Genomic DNA, 5,000 nt, shown 5'->3' with positions numbered 1-5,000 from the left:
TCAGTTTTAAACTGTTTTGGTTTTTCTGTAAAAGAAAACTATTGAGATTTTTTGTTTTGTCGTCCGTCTGCACTTTTTCTGTCTTCCCTCAGATCTTAAAAAACTACTGAGGCTAGAGAGCTGCAAACTGGTGTGTTGATCATCCACCCTCCAATCATCAAATATACCAAATTGCAGCCCTCCATCCTCAGTTGGTTTTTTAAATTTAAGGTTAAGTAGCCTTGATCGTGCGTCTGGCAGGTGCCAACAATATAAGCCGCCATTGGGCTGTGACGGAAATTTCATGGGCGGCGGCTGAGCGTTTCATGGGCTGAGATTTTCATACAGCATTATACGCTGTACAGAAAATTCGATTGTCAATCCTCCTTTTTTCTATTGTAGAGCTGGGATCATTCACCCAGGATCTGCTACTCTGACTGTCATTTGTGACGCTTATGTCAAAAGAAGTTAGTTTTAGCCATCAAGTCTGGGCCATCTCATATCTCGAGAGGAGATCTGGGACTCCTTTTTCTCTTATTTCGGGAAAAGGAAGGAAGCTGAATGAAGGAGAAGACGACGAAAAGAAACGGAACGTCCGTTGAGATCTGAAACATAAAAGTGGTCGCGAAGTATCACTCCTATAGATGGGAAATGCCCTTCCGTTTCGATATATTCATAGACTCTCTCTCTCTCTCTCTCTCTCTCTCTCTCTCTCTCTCTGTCAGTGGAAACCATTACTCTGATATTGTTGTCGTATCTGTTTACTCCTGACCATTTCTTTTTGTCTTTTATTTCCATTTGCCGTTCGATGGAAAAATAAAAAAAGGGAAGAATATTTTTAGAGAAGAAAATAGAATCTTCTATTTTTGAGTTACTTCTCTCAAGTCTCGGCTTTCGATGACAGTAACAGTAGAACAATTGGCTCCAGCCTCCACCTTTTTCTTTCTCTTTCATTTAACTGGTATATCACTTGTTTCAATTGTGGGGTTGACCTTTGACCTTTCTCTTTCATGTCTGTCTTCTCGCAGAGGTATTGTGTTTTCGTTTCCTGGATAAGGATTTTGATATTTATTGTGTATCTTTTCTATTTTATTTTGCAAATTCCTATTCTTATCAATTACCTACGAGGTCGAAAACTTAGCAAATGTTTGTTGCCTGATTTTGTATAGTAATGTAGACCATATAGCCTGTTAGTTTCCTAAGGGTCTTTCTTAAAATCAAAACAATATTCAAATTAATTTTTTATTAGCATATTTGTAAATACAAGGCGTGAACCGTCCACCAGCATATTCGGGACGCGTGCAAGATTTTCCTCTGATGCATAAGTTGTAAATATTATATTCGTTACTTAACCTAAATTGAAACTTACTAAAATCGGCAGGTAAATGAAGCCTTGTTTCACCAACAGAAATTAGAATAAATACGCTATATCTTATTAGAAATAATTTTCTGTGCTGTTTATCATGCATTTGATTTATGTTTAACATTTTCATTCTAAAAATAGATCATAAATATTCTATCCTATAATTCCTGTATCTTTAACTCAATCGCGAAACACCTTTTTCAGACCTTTTAGGCTCATCCATAGGCCTTTCTTAACCCACCCCCCAACAAGAGCAACAACGTAGTAGTTTGTAGGCTTACTCCCGAGTAAATGAATATTATAACATTATTTTTCCAGAGTAATGTAGTCCGTAAAGTACTTCTACCGAAGCGTCTTATTCAAATCTATTCGGTATTCAAATTAGATTTTAATTATGGTATTTGTTTTACAGATATTGAATATCCTCTTAGCAATATTACCGCTGTATTATGGTTTATTCACTCAGATCCTGAGTGGATCTAGTGTTGACCTCTGTCCAGGTCCCCAAAAAGGCGGTTTATGGCTCTTCTTTGTTGATGCTGTCGTTTTAAGCAGGTGGCTTCCCTGTCACCAGAAGTGAGGATTATAATGATACCTGCCCTTAGGTTTGTTAATACATTTCTTTAACCCCAGTTTATTCGATTTCATTGAATTTCCAACGATTTCTGTTTCGCTTAGCATAACTAACTTTCGATTTTTTATTATTAATAATAATAATAATAATAATAATAATATAATAATAATAATAATAATAATAATAATAATAATAATAATAATAATAATAATAATAATAATAGTGACAGAACAGAACAGAACAAACTATTCGGAACAAACAGAAAAGACTATACAGCCAACTAAGAGGGGAAAACAACCATCAAGAAATTCCTGAAGCCGAACCAAGTAAGAGACTCTGGAGCAACTCCGGTATCCAACACAACAAACATGCAACATGGCTCCAGGAAGTCAAGGAAGAAGAAACAGGGAGAATAAAACAAAGATTCACTGACATCACAAAAGACACAGACAGACACCAACTAAAGAAAAATGCCAAACTGGAAAGCCCCAGGTCCCGATGAAGTCATGGATATGGCTCAAAAACTTCAAGGCCCTACACCCAAGAATAGCAGAACAACTCAGCATTGTATCACAAATCACCATGCGCCCAAATGGATGACCACAGGAAGAAACATCCTTAGTCCAGAAAGACAAGAGTAAGGTAAATATAGCCAGTTAACTACAGGCCTATCACTGCCTACCATAAGTGGAAGTTACTAACAGGTATCATCAGTGAAAGGCTATACAACTACCTAGAGGAGACAAACACCACCCCCTACCATCAGAAACGGCTGCAGAAGGAAGTGTAGGGGCCCAAAAGACCAGCTCCTGATAGACAAAATGGTAATGAAGAACAGTAGGAGAAGGAAAACCAACCTAAGCATGGCATGGATAGACTATAAGAAAGCCTTCGACATGATACCTACACACATGGCTAATAGAATGCCTGAAAATATATGGGGCAGAGGAAAACACCATCAGCTTCCTCAAAAATACATGCGCAACTGGATACAATGCTTACAAGCTCTGGAATGAGGACTAGCAAAGAGGTTAATATCAGGAGAGGGATCTTCCAGGGCGACTCACTGCCCCACTACTCCTCGTAGTAACCATGATTCCCAATGACAAAAGTACTACAGAAGATGGATGCCGGGTACCAACTCAAGAAAAGAGGCAAGAGAATTAACCATCTGATGTTCATGGACGACATCAAGCTGTAGGTAAGAGCATCAAGGAAATAGATACCCTAATCCAGACTGTAAGGATTGTATCTGGGGACATCAGGATGGAGTTTGGAATAGAAAAAAATACTTCCTTAGTCAACATACAAAAACAAAGGGAAAGTAACGAGAACTGTTAATTATCAGCTTATTAATCTAGCTCTTTTCTTTTTACTAGTAACTGATTAGTTTTGCATTTCCTTTTGTTATCTTCTGTAACTTCTTTCAAATGAGCACCAAGATATTCTTTGGAAGCTTGAATTCCAAGTCAGTGGCCCCTTTAGTGGGCTTATTCCTTATGAATAAGGGTGGATCTAATAATAATAATAATAATAATAATAATAATAATAATAATAATAATAATAATAATAATAATAATGGCAAAGTAACGAGAACTGAAGGGATATAAAGCTACCAGATGGGAGCACATCAAACACATAGATGAGACTGGATACAAATACCTGGGAATAATGGAGGAGGGGATATAAAACACCAAGAGATGAAGGACACGATCAGGAAAGAATATATGCAGAGACTCAAAGCGATACTCAGTCAAAATTCAATGCCGGAAATATGATAAAAAGCCATAAACACATGGGCAGTGCCAGTAATCAGTATACGGCCCAGAATAGTGTAATGGACGAAGGCAGAACTCCGCAACATAGACCAGAAAACTAGGAAACATATGACAATACACAAAGCAATACACCCAAGAGGAAATACGGACAGACTATACATAACACGAAAGGAAGGAGGGAGAGGACTACTAACGCATAGAGGACTGGCGTCAAACATCTAGAACAGAGCACTGGGGCAATATCTGAAAAACCAGTGAAGACGAGTGGCTCAAGAGTGCATGGGAAGACGAAGACCAGAAATATACAGAGACAGACAATGACAAACAGAACAGAGGAATGGCACAACAAACCAATGCACGGACAATACAGAGACAGACTAAAGAATTGGCCAGCGATGACACATGGCAATGGTTACAGAGGGAGAGCTCAAGAAGGAAACTGAAGGAATGATAACAGCGGCACAAGATCAGGCCCTAAGAACCAGATATATTCCAAAGAACGATAGGTGGAAATAACATCTCTCCCATATGTAGGAAGTGCAATACGAAAATGATACCATAAACCACATTGCAATGCGAATGCCCGGCACTTGCACAGAACCAGTACAAAAGAGGCATGATTCAGTAGCAAAGCCCTCCACTGGGAGCCTGTTCAAGAACATCAGCTACCTTGCAGTAATAAGTTGGTACGAGCACCAACCTGAAGGAGTGATAGAAAACGATCAGGCAAAGATCCTCTGGGACTATGGTATCAGAAACAGATAGGGTGATACTGTGTAAACAGACCCAGACGTGACGTTGATTGACAAAATCAAGAAGAAAGTATCACTCATTGATGTCGCAATACCATGGGACACCAGAGTGAAGAGAAAGAGAGGGAAAAAATGGATAAGTATCAAGACCTGAAAATAAATAGAAATAAGAAGGACTATGGGATATGCCAGTGGAAATTGTACCCATAATCATAGGAGCACTAGGCACGATCTCTCTCTCTCTCTCTCTCTCTCTCTCTCTCTCTCTCTCTCTCTCTCTCGCTCTGTGGCCTCGACAGTTGTTTCTAAACTGCAAACTTCCACAACTTAAGCATTCATCTCTACTTAACCTTTCATTTTCCGTATTTCTGTACGTAATGCTGCAAAGGATTAAACTTGTTTTAAATTTGTTTGTTTGTTTTATAAACTATCTTTTTCTGTTACGAATGATACAAAGGATTTATGTTTATTTAGTTTTTTCATTTTTGTTGCTTAAATTTTAATTTCCGGTTGGCCAAATGCTTTGAAGAACTTGTATGATTTCAGTTTCATTT

Source organism: Macrobrachium nipponense, chromosome 27 (assembly GCF_015104395.2).
Source record: "Macrobrachium nipponense isolate FS-2020 chromosome 27, ASM1510439v2, whole genome shotgun sequence".
Lineage (NCBI taxonomy): Eukaryota > Metazoa > Arthropoda > Malacostraca > Decapoda > Palaemonidae > Macrobrachium > Macrobrachium nipponense.
The sequence above is the reverse complement of the archived record's forward strand: the minus strand, read 5'-3'. Positions refer to the sequence as shown.